Genomic DNA, 19,339 nt, shown 5'->3' with positions numbered 1-19,339 from the left:
TTGTGTACAAAATGCGGTGGGAACACGAAAGCAATGTTAAACTTGGCCTGGGGAGAGAGGGGACAAAGACGACTGGGAACTACTGAGTCTCAAGGAAGAAATCACCAGGTGGGGAAGCATCTTCTGCACAGTGCATTAAAATTTATGGAGGCATGAAAGACATTAGTACTTTAAGAACAACGTTTATGAGTAATTTACCATTGGTACGGAAGCTCAGAACAGAAATCCAAGGCTCAGATAGGTGATGACGAGAGATGAGGAAAATGTCACCCACAACCTTCTATACAATGCTAGAGAGTTCACTTAATCCCGTGGGTGGTGGGGGTCACTGAAGAGTTATCAGATAGAAGACTGCAGAACACAGTCAGATTTGTGAGAGGTTACTCCACAGAAGTATGGCAGCAAACTGAGAATGGGTAGAATAAGACCAGAAGCAGAGAGACATTTTAGGAAACCACTACACACACCAAGAGAGAGATGATGTGCTATAATAACAGAGTGTGGAAAGAAGGGGGGATGGATTCCAAGATATTTAGGAAGGACAATCCATAAGGCTAAGTTTATACAGAAGCTCTTAAGATCAAAGAAAATATGAAATACACAAAAAGCATGAATTGATGGACGATTAGAGATAAGCCAACACAAAGTGAAAAAATAAGCATTGAGCCCAGGAGACCCAAAAAGGAGTTATATGGTTTAGTAGGGGAAAATGAAGCAAGCAAATACATTTCAGGTTTGGGTTTTCCAACTGTACTCTAAGGAACCAATGTACTTTGATCCAATGTATCAAAGTAATTTAGCACCAAAACAGATTTTTACCCATTTTGTAGAGGGACAAAAACAACTTTCTCAATTTTTAACTTTTGTCATTATCTGAAATAACCAATTTACATACATAAACACGGGGAAAAAAATGACTGCACTTGTTTTTCTCAAGACACTAATTTCATGTTACATAAATATACTAATTTTCAACTAGTTCATTTGTTCTCAGGCTGTGTGACAGAATTTAATGCCAATGTTTTCACTATGTCCTACTAAAAGAAAGGTGTTAGTCACTATGACCATGACTTCCAATGTGCAGAAATACTGTTTCAAATGAAAGCAAGATACTTAACAGAGAAATCCTCTACTAGGTAGGCCTATGTCACCGGAGCCTAAGTATCAATTAGAAAGAAGTTCTAACAGAAACATGAATGAGTTTAAGATAGAAACCACAGATACCCAGAAATGAAACTAAGGACAGACTGTTTAAAGAGGGTCTTAAACAGCCCCAAGGAAGAGCAGATAAGCCAAATGAGATTCCCCCAAAATTTTTCAGAAAAAGGAAAAGAAGTCTTTGGAATACATTTTGAGCAGGAAGAAGGACAGAAAGGAAATCGACAACTAAGTATCTTTTACAAAGCTCACAGTGTTAGGCTCTTCATGTACACTATGAGCCCACAACAACCCCGAAAAAGGTAGGTATTATAATTCCAGAGATGAAACTGAGGCGCAGAAAGCTTATATTACCTACACCTACCCAGATCTAGATTGTTCAAACTCCCAAAGCCCATGCATTCTCTTTCCAATGAATAGATCAAGAAATCAATGTTGCTAACCTAAGAAGTTTCAATACTTAACTTTGGAATAAATGCCAGTTTGAGATTAAAATCAGAAGGAAGACAGATCAGTGCACAGCAAGATGGAAACGGTATGAAGGGAATGAACAGAGGAGACAAATAGGAGAAATGTCCCAATGAAGATGTAAAATAAATAGCTGACCATATTTTACAAACTAATCCTAGTAATGTAATACAAACATGTACTGAGAGCTAAGCCAATGCTTTAGAAACATTTTCAGGGGCGCTCGTGTGGCTCAGCCAGTTAAGTATCTGACTCTTGGTTTCGACTGAGGTCATGATCTCACGGTTCGTGGGTTCAAGCCCCACATCCAGCTCTATGCTGACAACACAGAACCTACTTGAGATTCTCTCTCCTTCACTCTGTACCTACCCTGCTCACTCGAAGTAAATAAACATTTAAAAATAAAAAATAAATAAAAACATTTTCAATCCACAAAATACTTCACTAAGACCAGTGACCTGGGGGAATGTGTGGTGGTCCTGGTCTGCTTGCTATGACTAATCCTGACCTAGATTGATTGATAAAACTCCAGAAACTATCAAAATGTCATCTTTTTAAAGTCAATATTAGAAATAATGATTTACTTACATTTGAAATAAAAATACATTGTTTTGGGGCGCCTGGGTGGCTCAGTCGGTTAAGCGGCTGACTTCAGCTCAGGTCACGATCTCGCGGTCCGTGAGTTCGAGCCCCGCGTCAGGCTCTGGGCTGACAGCTCAGAGCCTGGAGCCTGCTTCAGATTCTGTGTCTCCCTCTCTCTCTGCCCCTCCCCCGTTCATGCTCTGTCTCTCTCTGTCTCAAAAATAAATAAAACGTTAAAAAAAACAAAAACAAAAACAAAAAAAAAATTGTTTTGAACCAGTGACACCTAAACTACAGACCAAAGAACGCTTGGGAGGCCAAGGGATCCATTAATCCACTAGAGGCACACCAAGCCCTACCTAATTATACTAAAAAGTATAAAAACATTAATGAAAAAAAATCATTGAAAAGCATTACTAAATTCATGAGAAGTTTTTGAAACATATTTTCTGAAAAGTGAGAATTGAAAGTACAAAAATATTATCAGGGAAGGGAAAAATTTGGGAAAAACTTGGTATTTTTACAAGAAATAACAGCACAGTTACAAATAACACTCAATGACCTACTGAAAATTCATTCACAGGAATAACAATTTGAGACCTCTAACCTCAGTAGTGACTTAGTAACAACAATGACTTTTACAAGCTGTTAATGAAGGAGTTTTTAGGTTTATATACATCTTCTACACAAAATCTAGGGATCCTTTTTTTTTTTTTTTTTATGTTTATTTTTGAAAGAGAGACAGAGCATGATGGGGAAGGGGAACTCAGAATCCAAAGACACAGAATCCGAAGCAGGCTCCAGGCTCTGAGCTGTCAGCCCAGAGCCTGATGCGGGGCTCGAACCCACAAGCCATGAGATCATGACCTGAGCCCAAGTAGGACACCCAACTGACTGAGCCACCCAGGCGCCCCTAGGGATCCTTTCTTAGTCAACTGGGCACAAATTCTTTACTTGCACTTTTTTGCAGTGAAAAAGGGGGAAAGGGATATGGAGGAACATCTAATGCCATTCTCTAATGCCATTAGGCAATACTCTTAATATTTAATTTTCCTATTCTGAAACTATTACAGACTCACAGAATTTCAGTGTTCAGGCGAAGAGAGCTCTTAAAAAGGTTATATTATTCAATCTTCTCCTCACCTTACAAGTAAGATTTATTGAGAGGAAAAACAACAATTTTACTTTGAACCCTTTAAATACAATATAAATGCAAATACTGTTAGATAAATATAAAAGAACTGTTACAGTGTATCTAACAAAGGATTTCGTAGACCTTAGGTGAAGTTTAACGTGTAGCAATGTTTAAACAAACCCCCAAATTGCTAACCTCAGAGTGACTCTATCTGAAACAATGAACAAAAGGTTCCATTTCTATCATAAATAAACACATTCAAAAATACCACCTATTTCAAAATAGTACACCTATGAAAGCATCTACGATAAATAAGAAACAAGGACACAGTAGCAGAAATGAAGAGCCATCTTTGGCAAGAAGAGAATCCTGAGAAACAACAGCCAATCAGAAGAATGCAAGGGTACAGTTCCCACTGAGAATACCAACACTGAAACCGATCAACCAGGACAAGATTGCTCTTGTTGAGACCTAAAGCAGATCTTTATAGCTCTGGGCAGATACAAGGGGTCTATCTGTAGCAGTGGCAAGTGTGCAGACAATGGGGTCAAACAATCTCTGGGTTCAAATCCTGGCCACATCATCCACTAGTAGTATAATACGGTCAAATAATAACTTAGGTGATCAAGTAATAACTTGTTTCCTCAAATGGGAATAAAAACAGAACCTATTTTACAGGATTGCTGTTGCATAAATGTTACATTACTAGCTATTAAATATCATTTGGATAAATATTAGTATCACGTCAAAAATACAGGTTTTCTTCCACATCACTGATCCAACGCTTTATTCCCTAAAATACAACTTTACTTGTGGGCAATCTATTCAATAACTTCCACATTAGTTCTATAAAATACGAGTTCCTTTTTACCTATAAGTGTCAGATATTCAATTTGTCCAGCTAACCAGTTAGGTTGCCTAGAGGAGACTGGTAGACCTCTTTATGTAAAGCAAGTATCTTTCTCTGCCTGAACTAATAACAAACAGGACTTTTTCTCCTTAACAACGCTAAGTATGTCTGCCTTTTAACTCCGCTTCAACTTTACTTTTACAAAGCCCACACGTAACGAATGACATTTAGTTTAAGAAGTTGAAGGATAATGATCCACTCAGAATTTAGCTAATATAATCTATGAACAAGGTATTTATTCAGTGTCTACTGAATGCAATTCCTTAATTAAGAACATCAGGAGAGGGGCGCCTGGGTGGCTCCGTTGGTTAAGTGTCCAACTCTTGGTTTCAGCTCAGGTCATGATCTCACGTTTTGTGAATTCAAAGCCCCACATCAGGCTCTGCGCTGACAGTGGGGAGCCTTGCTTGGGATTCTCTCTCCCTCTCTCTCTATCCCTTTCATGCATGCATACTCTCTCGCTCTCTCTTCCTCTCTCAAAATAAATAAGTGAAACTAACAACAACAAAAAAAAGAACATCACGATATAAAAGATAATATAAAAAATTCATTAACAAGGATTTTCATTACCTTGAGGAATATAATTTGTATTTTTTAATAGCTATTTTTCAAGGGAGCAATTGCTCACTGAAGTTTGCCTCTTCCTGCTCTCACTACAAAACTTATAGGAAGAATGGATTCACAAAGGAACGTGCAGATAACAAAATTTCAAATATGCTTTACAAACAAACACATGAAAGAATGGAGGGGGTGGGACAACTTTCTTGATTACCGCCATCAAATCCAGATGGTTAGACACCTTGAGATTTACTACAGTGTTGATTTTTTTTCTCTTTTAACCCTCCGGATAACCCATGAATAAATATTACCTGTTATCCCTTTGTCACAGATAAAAACTGAGCCTTAGAGAGATGAACTGTAACAAGGTAACAACAAAGCAAGCATGGAGCAGAATTAGAAACCTAGGAGCTCTGACCCCACATCCCCCCAAGATACTGTACTCTTAACTCTAGAACATATTTTTCAATCTGCTGGTCACACCACAGTGAGTTGTCAAGTCAATTCAGTGTATCATGATCAGCATTCTTAAATATTTCAATACAGAACAGAAAACTAGCGCAGAGTGTGTAGAGAGGATAAACATTTCACGACATGACTTTTTCAGTTCCGTGTGTGCGTATATACTAGATCACAACGTAAAACATGTCATTATGTTTACACAACGTAAAAATACCACGGGATGCAGTAAAAAGGTTTCAAAATCACTACTCTGTACTATACACTGCCTCCCCAGAATTAAATAAGCAAGTTAGCTTGATGGGTTTTGTACTGTACTCATAAAACCAGAGTTCCTGCTCTTCAAGAGCCTATCTTTCCATCTACACAAAATTTCAGTGGTATCCCAAGACTGTCCTAATAAATTCAACGACATCAAAGTCAATCTTCAGCATTAAAAAAAAAAAAAAAAAAGACAACTGCAAAAACTTTAGGATCCTATCATTTTGGTAACTACTTAGCTATTTCATGTGAAAGCAGCTCTTCTCAGAAAGTATCTTTACACTAATTTTAGGCAGACAAAGCACGGGAACTGAGAGACTCATGAAGTCAGGGTACCTGCAAGACCAGATCTCAGATCCAAGCGTTCAGGACCTTCACAGGAGGCAAGTCTCAAATCAAAGCTCAATTTAGAAACTAAGAAACGCAGAAATGTATCTGCAGCCAGAGTCTTTGAGATGAATCATTTTAAAAAGCATGAAAGAATCTTCACACTGTCCGTTTTTAAGCAGTACGTAATGTCAGCAAAGCCCTTAAGGAGAACTGCCAGACGCTTAACAGCATTCAATGAATGAATGAATGGGACTGTCAGCCACCAACTAAGCCTCCCCTTCTAATACTTACCCACAAGCTAGAGTAAAATTCACTTAGAATTCTATAGACAACGGTGTGTAATTAAGTTAGCGTGGGGGACAAAAGAGCAGAGGCCAAAAGAATATAGATGTTTTTCCAGATAAAGGAAATTCTGGAAGCAGCTTCTTTAAACACGAAAATGAAACGTTCCCTTGCTCTCGAAATCACGGTCCCATGCAAGGCACCCATGCCAAACTCTGCATTTTGTCCTAGAAATTCTATACAAACTGTCTTTGGGGCAATGATCCTGGCTTTCCCCCGCAGCTTACGGAAAAAAAAAAATCACTTGATTGCCGTAAATATAGTGGGGGAAAGGAATCCCTTCGCACTGTTAGCTGGCTCGTGCCTCCGAGTCTATCTGCTCTAGGGCAACTCCGGATTTGACAGCTTTCTAGACCTTCCTGGCCGACTCTGGACAAGCCCTACTTCGTCCCTAATCATGGCTGTCTAGAAAAAAAAAAAAAATACAAACAAACAACCATTTAACCCAACATAAACTGCTAATAATCAACTCTCAAAGGTCAAAGGGGACCCAGCTTTTAACCTTCCCTCAGCAACACGTGTTTAGTACAAACTTCCGGGTGCGGTTACAATTGGCTGCGCAATTCAATGGATGAAGACGTTGCTTTATTTGACTCTCGTTTTCTTGGCCCTTCTTTCCCCACGTTTCTCAACCAGCGACTCCCCAAAACAAAAGCTCCCTACAGTAAACGGAGCCCGCACATAAAAAGGGCTTCTCTGTGCGAGGATCAAGTTAGAGGTCCGCAAACAGTAACCAAACAGCAGCACAAAGCCGGGGTGGAAAGGGGAGGAGCTGGGTGCCAGGGTCAGGAAAGAAACAATCACAAGGGTTCGGGCACATCCACATCTCCTCAGCGGTTAAGCCGATCCCAAGCCACTTCAGGGAAACCACCGGCAAGCGCTGGTTTGGGGAACTTTAGATGCTCGTTACGCCAAGCACTCTTGGAGCAAGCAAATCCGCAACCGCCTTTCTCTGCATAGATGCTTAGGGTCTGGGAGGCGAGCGAGCGAGCGAGCTGGAGACAAAATTAACCTGATCGCTCGGTGAGGCTTGAAGGTGGCCCCCACGTGTCCCCCGTACCGCTTCGACACCCTGAGAGCGAGGTAATCAGAAAACTGCAGGCGTGGGGTCCAGATTTGGGGCGCTCCCATCGCCTCCCGCACTCGTCGCAAGCCGGGGGCAATCCTCCGACAGGAGGACTTTTGAAGGATTGCGGAGCTCACTTTCCTGCGGGTCCGGGACCTCGCCGTCCTCGAGTGGAGCGGGGAGAGCAAGGGGGGCGACCCAAGTAGAGTCGGAGCCGGAGTCCGCAGACCTTGCCTCCCCGCCCAAACTGGGTGCCTCCGGCCCGGGACAGCGGGGCCCCCGGGGCCCGAGAGCCCCACGCGCAGCGACCGCAGGGCCCGGCGCTGACGGGCGGAGGAAGCGAGAGCGGCGGGGCTGCTGCTGGGACCGTGCCCCCGAGAACCCTGGGGCGCGCAGCTGAGGGGGCGAAGAGGGGCGAGGGAGGCCCCAAGCCGGGGTGAGGTGGCTGCCCCCCCCCCCCCCAGCCCGGCCCCACACGGCCCCCTGAGGAGGGTGGGAGTGGGAGGCTGGCTGTCCGGGAGGGGGAGTGTGGAAGCAGAAGAGAGCTAAGGAAAGGACTTACTTTCCCCGCGGGATCCGACGCCGGAACAGCTTCTCCCGGGTGGCGAGAGCTTGAAGAACTAGAGGCGACTGGAGCGGAGGCGGCGGTGGCGGCGGCAGCAGCGGCGTCCGGCTCTGCCTACCTCCCCGCCGCCATCTTGACGCCCCTCCCCCCGGCCCCCCCGCCCCGCCGGAGGGGAGGGGGTGGGGCGACGGATGAGGCGCCGCGCGCACGCAGCGCGCGCCGCGCGCCCCACGTGACTTCCTCCCTTTCCCACCCCCCCCCCCCACCCGCTCCCCAGCGCCCCCCTCCGCCCCGCCTCCCTCCTAGGTGAAGGAAGATGATTTCCCCCCCCCATCTTGACCGCCCCCTGCCTTCTCTGCCAAGCACGGACTCCGCCGGCCCCAGCCGACCCGGTACCAGTGGTTGGATCCAAGAGAATTCCGGAACCCAAACGGTCCTTTACCGCGTCTCCGGGGTGGGCGAGGGGTGAGGGGGCCGGGTTTCCGAGAAGGGGGAGGGGGGAAGGCGAAGGCCTCTTGGAAGAGTCACGTGTCTACTGCTTCCGCCGGCGCTCAAACACCTCGCGAGAATTCCGTTCCCCCTCCCTTTCTGCCCCGCGGGCCGTCGGGAGGAAGGTCCGCACTCTGGTTTTGCCACGAGGAGGTCAGCCGGTGGGCCGGGCGCATGCGTCCCACACCTGCTTTCAAAAGTCGGGCTAGGAGGGGCCCGAAGCTATTTTCAAAACCTTCTGGTGTGTGGTTTCGGCCCAGGAAGTTACCTAGTGGCGTCTCTATCACTTTGGAAAGCTCTTCATTACCCAGTCAATCCGAGAAAAAAATAATTCGCTTATTCTTTGCTTGTTAGGCTCGCTCAAAGCACTTTATTCAATATGAAACCGCAGTATAACTCGGAGACCTTCGGCTGGTCCACTGTCATTATCATACCCTAAGGAGTGTGAGCAGAGTCAGCCCCATTTCTTTTTTCTGAACTATTGCTCTTGATTAATGATTGCTGCAGAAAAGGTTTGTCGCCACCACCTCTCGCTTCCTTATTTTCTTCTCCTTCCCCTTATTCTTACCACTACTACTATTATTATTGTTCTTATTAAATGACCTGACAGAATAAACAAATTAACTTCTTGGTAACCCTTTTGTAAAGTCATTCTGAATGCTGTTTGACTCCGTTGCTTAGGTAATAGGCACGCCTGGGTGAGTCTTGCCCCCTACTGGCGGCGCATCCCGCTCGCCTTGCGTTGAAAACCAAGTCCCCAAAACACTTGGAGGTTAAGGTGTGAGCTCCTCAGGAGAAAGTAGAGGGAAAGTAGGGAGGAAAAAAAGTAGTCATGGCAAGATGATTATGAATCTTCCAACTGGGCGTTTATATACATAAGTATGTGTCATATATATATATATGTATATATATATATATATTCATATAAGTGAACATTTTAAATTGCTGACTAATTACTTTGCTTTCATTATTTCATTTCATCCTTACACACAAAGAAACCTGGTAAAGGTAAAAATGATAAAACTAGTCCCATAAGAACAGGCCCTCATGTGTCCTGTTCACTGCTGGCCACTAGACTAGCCCTAGTTTATGGTCTAGTGCAGATGACACCAAACAAACCATTACAAATCTGTCAAATTATGAAAAGACAAGGAAATGAAAGGAGAAAAGGATGCAGAAAAAAAAATCTAAAACACTGTATTTAATGAATCAGTGTCTTCTGAGCATGGCTGGTACAATTTGGTTTCCAAGTGGCCCTCGAACTCTAGCTGCAGGCTAGGACTAGGTAAATACTAGATTCCAAAAAGTGGAGGTCTGACCTAGAAACCCCCACCTTTAGAGATACTTTCTGAGCATCCAAGCCAGGTCCTTGCTGCCAGATCTGCATAATCTCCTTCTCTGGGAGCAAAGTAAAAGATGGTATTTCAGGAGATATTGCAATATAACTGTGTATTTGCACACAATGTCACACACAAGGTTATTCACTACAGCATTATTTGTAGAATCCAAAGATGGGAAACAAACTAAATGTCTTTGAGGAAAGGACTGGTTAACTGAACTGTGGTACTTTCCTACAGTGAAAAACAGTTGTTCAACAGAATGAAGCACCTCTATCTATGAGTATGTATAATAATATATTTTGCTTGCGTGTACACATAGAGCATCTCAGAATGACAATGCAAGTAGCAGTTGTATCGGGATGGGAGTCAAGCTACTGAGGACCAGAAGCAGGAGGAAGACTTACTGGGTCCACCCAGAACAGAGATGCTATTGGAAGCAGCTAATTCAGAAACAAAACAAAACCCTGTTGAGGCATGGTATTGACTTCTCCATGGCTGTTAAAACTGCACTTCTCACTCCATTCAACAAGTATTTATTGAGCCCTTACTATGGGCCAGGTACATTGTTAGAAATTAGGGGCACAAATGTAAGAAAACCAAATGAGAATAGAGACGGGGATGGTTCCTACCCATAGATTAATGTCCTTACAGTGTTGGGGCACCTGGGTGGCTCAGTCGTTTAAGCGTCCAACTTTGGCTCAGGTCATGATCTCATGGTCCGTAGGTTCGAGCCCTGTGTTGGGCTCTGTGCTGATAGCTCAGGGCCTGGAGCCTGCTTCAGATCCTGTGTCTCCCTCTCTCTGTTCTTCCCCCGCTGGTACTCTGTCTCTCTCAAAAATAAATAATCATTAAAAAATTGTTTAATATCCCTACGTTGTGGTGGGTGTTAATCCAAAGATTACACAAAATGTAAACTTGTAACTGTGACATTGTTACAAAGAAGCTAACAGCCTATTACAGAGGGATTTGACCTCACCAGAGGACTCAAAGGCTGCTTCCTTGAGGAAGTGGGAAAAGTAGGTATTAAGTGGGCAAAGAGAAGAGGGAACTGCATTTCAAGAAGAGGAAACAGCACATGCAAATGTCCTGAAACAGGTAGGAGCAAAGCAAGGAGAAGCGACAGTAACAAGGCAAGCGCACGGGTCATTAAGACAGACGTCTCTCAGCTCCACGCCCAGGCTTCCCTAGTCTGTATCGTGCTGCGCAAAACCACATTTCTGCTCTGCCAGCTGTTTCAGTGTTTGTTTCTGCAACAGGGAGTGCCAGAGGGAGACGACAAAGCTGGAGGAGGAGAAAGTTTCCTGTGAACGTCATCCCAACAACACTTCTTCACCCTAGCAGCAGCTCTCCTCAGTGTCCCCCAGGCCTGCGGGATAGTCCCACCAAACCCTCCTCCCAGGGGGCGGGACCAGCAGGACCCTCCACTGGGCCACCCTGTAAGGTCTGAGATGCTGGCACCAGCTGAGCAGAGCCCCCTCCTTGGAGTTTAGGTCTGAGCAACACGGGTCCCTCTTTCGTGTTTCTGAGTTTAATGACACCAACCCCTTCCCTGCGTCCCCGTAGCCCAAGTGGTGGGAGCTGCTTCCTGCAGCTGGAGAGGTGATGTCTTAAAGTTCTCTTTCCACCCTTTCAGGTCACCCAGTTTACCAGCTTAGACCCAGTTAACAGTTCTTTACATTAATGGATCTCTATTCAAAACCCGGTGTAGTTTCGGCCTCCTGTCTGAACCTTGATTGACATAGCAAGTAACAGGGAATTATCAGTAGGGTTATAAAAATAGATGAAGGTCATTCTCCAAGAGCATTTTGTAACTGAGTTTGGACTTTATTCTGTAGGCTACAGGGAGCTCAGGAGCCTGTTATGCAGAGAGCTGCCATGGTTGGCTAGACATTCTAGAATATCACTCTGGGAGCAGTGCAGCAGAGGGATCTAAGAACTGGGCTGCAGATATGAGGACTAGATAGATCGAGAGAAGATAAGAACAGAAGGTGATACAGAGCAAAATTCTGTTGAGCAAAAGAAGAGGTCCAGGTTCAAGAGATATTTAGGAGATAAAGCCAACGACACACAGTGGCTAGTTGTATAGGGGTTGTGAGGAGGGAGGAGTCTATAATGAAGCCTCAGTTTCTCTCTTCGGAACCTAGGTAGATAATAGTGCCACAGCTGAAACTATGACCTCAGGAAGACCCACATGTGAAGAGGAAGACAATGAGTTTGGCTTTAGATAATGGGGAAAGTTTTGCTTATCTATTACTATGTAACAAACACCCCCAAACCTAATGACTTAACCACCATTTTGGTTTTTTCTCACGCTGCAAGCTGGGCTGGGCTCAGCCAGGATGCTGGAATCGCTGTATTTCTCTCTCTCCGTGTGGTCTCTCCAGTTGCCTCATGGTTCTTACATTGTGGCTCTGGGCTCCCAAAAACACAAAAGCAGAAGTTTACAGCCTCTCTTGAATTTTAGGCTTGCAACTGACCAAGTGATGTTTCCATCACATTCTGTCAATTAACAAGGCCGCACAAGATTCAAGGAAAGACAACACAAGGGTATGAAGGGGTGGGAAGGGCTGACTGGCTCAGTTGGTAGAGCATGCAACTCTTGATCTTGGGTTGTGAGTTCAAATCCCACATTGGGTGTAGAGATTACTTGAAAATACAATAATCTTTTTTTTTTTAATGTTTATTTTGAGAGACAGAGAGCACACAAGTCGAGGAGAGGCAGAGAGAGAGAGAGAGAGAGAGAGAGAGAGAGACAGACAGACAGACAGACAGAATTCCAAGCAGGCTCCATGCTCAGTGCAGAGCCCAATGCGGGGCTCAATCCCACGACTGTGAGATCATGACCTGAGCCAAAATCAAGAGTCAGACACTTAACCGACTGAGCCACCCAGGCGTCCCTAAAATAATCTTTAAAAAAATATGAACAGGGGCACCTGGGTGGCGCAGTCGGTTAAGCGTCCGACTTCAGCCAGGTCACGATCTCGCGGTCTGCAAGTTCGAGACCCGCATCAGGCTCTGGGCTGATGGCTCAGAGCCTGGAACCTGTTTCCGATTCTGTGTCTCCCTCTCTCTCTGCCCCTCCCCCGTTCATGCTCTGTCTCTCTCTGTCCCAAAACTAAATAAACGTTGAAAAAAAAATTAAAAAAAAATATGAACAGTAGGAGGTATTGTTCATTGGAGGCCATGAAAGTAAGTCTATCATGAGGAATTTTGAGGGGCCAATGGGACATCCAAGTGGAGAGGTCTAGCAAGCAGTTGGGAGTCTGCAGCTTGAGGATCTAGATGGGGATTAAAACATGAAGAAGGATAAAACTGTGCTAGAAAGAATGCAGAGAGGAAAGCAGGGGGCCAAAGGCAGAACCCTCAGGGTGTGTATCTAAGAGGTGACCACTCAGTGAGCCTGAGTAAAGTCAGAGAGGTAAAGCAGAACCAGGGAGAGATTATATCACGGATGCCACGGAAGTAGCGTTTCAAGGGATGAGTGGTGAGCAACCTAATGCAGCATCAGAATATGACTAAAGCATCTACTGGGTTTTTCACAATGGCAGACATCATGTGGACAGAGGCTTTTGGCGGGTTGTGTTTTGAAGGCCTTTTTTTTTTTTTTTTTTTTTTTTAGCAGTTTTATATTCACAGCAAATTTGAGGGGAAGGTACAGAGACTTCCCATGTACCCCCACCCCCACCCATGCACAGGCTCCCCAGTTAATCAATGTCCCCTACTAGAACAATACATTTGTTACAGTTGTGCTAACCCCACCTTGATACATCACTATCACCCAAAGTCCGTAGTTCACCTTAAAGTTTGCTCTTGGTGGTATATGTTGTACGGGTTTGGACAAACGCATAATGACATCTATCTATCGTTACAGTTATCAGAGTATTTTCACTGCCTTAAAAATCTGTGCTCTGGAACAGGTTGTTTTTGACTCCCCCTCTCCCCCAAATCCATCTCTGTCTCTCTTTTTTTTTTTTTTTAATTTTTTTTCAACGTTTATTTATTTTTGGGACAGAGAGAGACAGAGCATGAACGGGGGAGGGGCAGAGAGAGAGGGAGACACAGAGTCGGAAACAGGCTCCAGGCTCTGAGCCATCAGCCCAGAGCCCGACGCGGGGCTCGAACTCACGGACCGCGAGATCGTGACCTGGCTGAAGTCGGACGCTTAACCGACTGCGCCACCCAGGCGCCCCTTGTCTCTCTTTTTTTTAATCTTTATTTTTGAGAGAGAGACAGTGTATGTGTGAGCAGGGGAGGAACAGAGAGAGAGAGAGAGAGAGACTGAATCCAAAGCAGGCTCTGGGCTCCAAGCTGTCAGCACAGAGCCCGACCCAGGGCTTGAACTCATGAACCGCGAGACCACGACCTGAGCCGACGTCGGACGCTTAACCGACTGAGCCACCCAGGTGCCCCACCTGTCTTTCTTCAGATAGTGGCACTTTAATTTTTATCTCTCTGTCTCAAAGTCCATGTGGTTTGGAGAACAGTAATCATCTCCCATACACATTACTCCAGAGTTGAGCATGTAATTCAGTTCTGGCAAATTGAAGTGTTGGGTGCATTTCCAGGCCACACCCATAGATTCAGTGCCGAGGCAACGAGTTTCAGTTTCAGAACTTTATGTCGAAAGTAGTAGGAAAAAGAGGCGCCTGGCTGACTCAGGTCAGCATGCAACTCTTTATCTCAGGGTTGTGAGTTCAAGCCCCATGTTGGACCTAGAACTTCAAAAAAAAAAAAAAAAATCATTATAAAACCAAGACATGAACTGAAAGCAGTTGGAAAAAGACAGTTCCTTGCCACTGACGTTGCTAAGATAGCATCAGGAAGTGGGGGCAGAGGCCACGTAGAATGGGAGACCAGTCTGTGAGGCCGACCTAACAGCAGTAGGGCAAAGAGGTGGACAGGGAGGGAGAAGGAGACACTAAATGCAGATGTCACTCTTTGACTCCCTGGATCCTGTCCTGCCTGAAGTTACTTCTACCCTTGAACTTTTCTGTTATGAGCGATAATCCACATCCTCATTTCCTTGAGCCCGGTCGAGCTGGGCTTCTTTCAATGGCAATCCAAAACCAATCTTGATTAATACAGACACTAATTAAAGTGAAAAGTTGAAAGGTTTAAACATATATTTAAACTAATTTTTAAAAGTCTTCCCTGGGGGCGCCTGGGTGGCACAGTCGGTTAAGCGGCCGACTTCGGCTCAGGTCATGATCTCGCGGTCCGTGAGTTCGAGCACAGTCGGGCTCTGTGCTGACAGCTCAGAGCCTGGAGCCTGTTTCGGATTCTGTGTCTCCCTCTCTCTCTCTGCCCCTCCCCCATTCATGCTCTGTCTCTCTCTGTCCCAAAAATAAGTAAACGTTGAAATAAAAGTCTTCCCTGGCCTGAGAACCAACTTTTTGGAGTACAGACTGATATGGACTCAAACTGTCCCAAGAAAGTATGGACATTTTTAATCCCTGTGGAGTATCTCTTTAGGAAAGGGAAAACGAAATGGAAGAATGACAAGAAAAAATGAAGGCCCGGGTAACAAGAGTTGAGTTTCTTGTGGGGCTCCATGCCATGACCCTGGATTGTGATCTGAGCTGAAATCAAGAGTCGGATGCTCAACCAAATGACTGAGCCACACAGGCGGCCCTATTACCTGTTTCTTAATACAGATTTTCAGAATGTTCTGACGACTCTTCACACACAAAGTGTTGACGGTCATTATTGGTTTGGATCATTGCCATAACCTGTCTTTACCTTCTCCAACGTAGTATAGTAGCATATGCATAGAATGGTTCTGGAGCTGGGAGAATTAGATTAAGGAGGAGAAGTGTTTCTGTTTAAAGTTTTCACCCTATGTGTGTATTAACTTAAAATAATACTTTACTTTTTTTATGTTTTTATAATGGATGCCCTGCTATTCGTTTTTGTAAATTTCCCCTAAAAGCATCACATTTAAATTAGACATAAGACACATCACATTAAACATAAGCTGTCTAAATTATTAAACTCAGACACACTATTGTACTGAATTGTGTCTCCCATGAATTCATATATTGGAGTTCTGACCCCCAGTACCTCGGAATGTGACCTTGGAGATAGGGTCTTTACAAATCAAATCAAGGTCATTAAACGAGGTCAAACGAGGTCATTAGTGTGATCCCTAATCCAACATGGGTGTGTCCTTAAAAAAGGGAAATTTGGAGGCACATGCAGACAGGCAGAAGGCCGCATGAAAATAAAGGCAGAGGTCGGGGTGATGCTTCTACAAACCAAGGAATGCCAAAGATTGTCAACATGCCACCAGGAAGCAGGGGACAGTCATGGAACAGACCCCTCCTCAGAGCCCTCCAAGGGAACCAGCCCTGCCGATACTTTAGGTTGTTTTTTTAAATTTTTTTTAATGTTTATTTATTTTTGAGAGTGGGGAGGGGCAGAGAGAGAGGCAGACACAGAATCCGAAGCAGGCTCCAAGCTCCCAGCTGTCAACACAGAGCCCGACATGGGACTCGAACCCACGAGAGCATGACCTGAGCTGAAGTCAGATGCTTAACCAACAGACCACCCAGGTGCAGGCAAGATGGTTTTATTGTTTCAACCACTCAGTTGGTGGTGCTCTGTTACAGCAGTCCCAGCAAACTGATCCAGCTATTAAGTACATCTCTCAGAAAGAAAATGATGTTTATTCACCCCCTTCAAACTCATAAATTAAAGAGCTATCCAAAAACTAAAAGCCCATGCATAAAAGAAATTTAAAAATCACATTCTAGGGGTGCCTGGGTGGCTCGGGCGGTTAAGTGTCCGACTCTTGATTTAGGCTCAGGTCATGATCTCACAGTTTGTGGGTTTGAGCCCTGCCTTGAGCCCTGTGCTGACAGCGTGGAGCCTGTTTGGGATTTTCTCTCTCCCTCTCTCTCTCTGCCCCTCCCCAATCTATCTCTCTCCCTCTCAAAAAAAAAGTTTTAATCACATTCTAAATTAAACAGTTTGACCTGTGCTGTTAAACCATCTTTAAGCTTGACTTTTTTTTTTTTTTTTCAACGTTTATTTATTTTTGGGACAGAGAGAGACAGAGCATGAACGGGGGAGGGGCAGAGAGAGAGGGAGTCACAGAATCGGAAACAGGCTCCAGGCTCTGAGCCATCAGCCCAGAGCCCGACGCGGGGCTCGAACTCACGGACCGCGAGATCGTGACCTGGCTGAAGCCGGACGCTTAACCGACTGCGCCACCCAGGCGCCCCTAAGCTTGACTTTTCAAACAAACACCCTTACTGATCGATACATACATTCCCCATTTACTTTTTCAATACCCTAATAATGTTAAACCCTTAAGGAATTCTAGTCAACTAAAGAACTAGTTTATAATACTGTTTCTTAAAAAGAGATGTTAAGATGGAAGGAAGATACACCCATTTTAAAGGATGAGGAAAAAGACTGAAGCATAGAAGCTATTGGTTCTATATCACCTGATACCAAATTTTATGCTATAGACATCATTTTCGCATATTCTCTCCATACTCAATAACAAGGAGCCTGACCACAGAGTCCTGTCTTGAAATGCTACTCAATAGACAAGTTTTGGCTTCCCTCTGAGGACACCAAGAAAAGAATGGAGGAGAGGAAACTGTTAACAACCCAAATTATAGCAATTCACTAAGATGCAATTTTGTAACTTTATTTTAGTCACTGCTAAATGGCTACCATTTCCAACTCCTACATCCCCATATGCTTTATATTCAGTCTCCCATTTGAGCCTAACAATAAGCCTATGAGGTAAAGAGTATTGTTTTACTGTCACTTGTTTGCATTCCAAATATGTACATATATTGTATACATATTACACATATTAATGTATTACGTGTATATACATATCGAGAGGGGAAGTTTTATATATTTGTATGTGTGTATCCATGTATCCTTACATATATATATATGTGTATATATATATATGTGTGTGTATATATATATATATATATACACATACATATACATAATAGAAAAAAAATATATATATATGTGTGTGTGTCTATTCACAGAGAATGGGACGCAGTTAGTAGATCACAGTGGCCACCAGCCATGAAACTTTAGGGTGCACATTCCCCATTTGATAGAACCTTACAAGAACTGATACTGATATGAAATATTTAACAATAGCAAAAGCCTGGAGCAAATATGAAAGCAAAAATAACACTAGAGTAAGGAAAGTAATCATAGCATTGGTGTGATTTCACCCACATGATGTAACCATCTTAGGAAAGTGGGGATCATTAAGCAAACAGTCCAAAAACATGTCACATTATTCCACGATTCCAAACCTCAAAATAGATTATTGTAATTTATGTAACTATTTGCAGTGAGTAACTATTCAGATTCACCCATCTATCTATCCTTGGCTTGAAGCCATTTAGTGGCTTCCCATTAGACATGGAATAAAAGTCAGAGTCCTTGCTATGACCTTTGTGTCCGTCTGGGTCTTGTTAGGAGTAGAATCTAAAATAGGAATTCAGGGGGCGCCTGGGTGGCGCAGTCGGTTAAGCGTCCGACTTCAGCCAGGTCACGATCTCGCGGTCTGTGGGTTCGAGCCCCGCGTCGGGCTCTGGGCTGATGGCTCAGAGCCTGGAGCCTGTTTCCGATTCTGTGTCTCCCTCTCTCTCTGCCCCTCCCCCGTTCATGCTCTGTCTCTCTCTGTCCCAAAAATAAATAAACGTTGAAAAAAAAAATTAAAAAAAAAAATAAAATAAAATAGGAATTCAGGGGCGCCTGGGTGGCTCAGTCGGTTAAGCGTCCGACTTTGGCTCAGGCCATAATCTCCCAGTTTGTGGGTTCGACCCCCGCATCGAGCTCTGAGTTGACAGCTTGGAGCCTGGAACCTCCTTTAGATTCTGTGTCTCCCTCTCTCTCTGCCCCTCCCCTGCTCATAGTCTGTCTCTCTCTCTCTCTCAAAAATAAACATTAAAAAATTTTTAAATGAAATAGGAAATTCACTAAAGAGGTAGTGGGACCACTAAGGTAACTTAACTGCAGGAAGTAGCTCCCATCTTGAGGGCTGGAGAACAAATTGGGGAGGTTAGAGCTAGAAGAATCAGAGGGGGAGCCTGTAAGAACATGGACGCTGAACCAAATGCCACCGTGAGAAGCAAAATGTCATTACTTAGGTGACCATGATAGGAACTGCAAGCAAACAGTCATTAGCAAGTCCCCTCTCCCTCCCCCTTATTTCCAGATTCCCTGTTTCCTCTCCTGTTGACAGAACCTAATGCTAGCTGACAAAGGACCAATGTGGCTTGTAGCCCCAATATTGCAGAACAGGGTCGAGAAAACTAGATTTGGAGCTGAGAGGCCAGCACAGCCTTCAAGGGCCTATGTGATCTAGCGCCTGCCTACCTCTCCAGCCTGATTCCCTCCATTCTCCCCAGCACGTGCTCAATTCCAATGACATTGGGTGTCTTCTTTTTCCCAAGCACACTAAGCTCATTCTTGCCTCCAGACATTCACACACGTTATTCCCTCTACCAGAAGTACCTTTTCCCTTGCGCCCTATTTATTTAGGGTATAACTTAAAGTTACTATTCAAAGATGATATATCTCACTTCATCAAATCTATAGAAGCAACCCTCTCCCCACTCACGTGGTAAAATTCTCCCTTTTCATTCTACTCATAGCATTCATCACTATTTATCTTTTTAAAAAGTGG

At 44.2% G+C, this 19,339-nt stretch overlaps 1 protein-coding gene across 3 annotated transcripts in view; it reads right to left on the bottom strand.

Moving 5' to 3' along the window:
• The window catches only part of SBNO1 (strawberry notch homolog 1), a 59,358-nt gene extending 51,317 nt beyond the window's left edge, over positions 1-8,041 (bottom strand). For 2 of the 3 annotated variants that reach the window (XM_047827554.1, XM_047827556.1), the window contains exon 1: positions 7,832-8,040. The gene's annotated coding sequence lies outside the window, so the exon portion shown is untranslated. Of the gene's footprint in view, positions 1-7,831 lie in introns of all 3 variants that reach the window. The other variant, XM_047827555.1, reaches the window with a different exon arrangement.
• Positions 8,042-19,339: the final 11,298 nt, after the last annotated feature.

This window comes from Prionailurus viverrinus, chromosome D3, assembly GCF_022837055.1.
Source record: "Prionailurus viverrinus isolate Anna chromosome D3, UM_Priviv_1.0, whole genome shotgun sequence".
Lineage (NCBI taxonomy): Eukaryota > Metazoa > Chordata > Mammalia > Carnivora > Felidae > Prionailurus > Prionailurus viverrinus.
The sequence above is the reverse complement of the archived record's forward strand: the minus strand, read 5'-3'. Positions and strand labels throughout refer to the sequence as shown.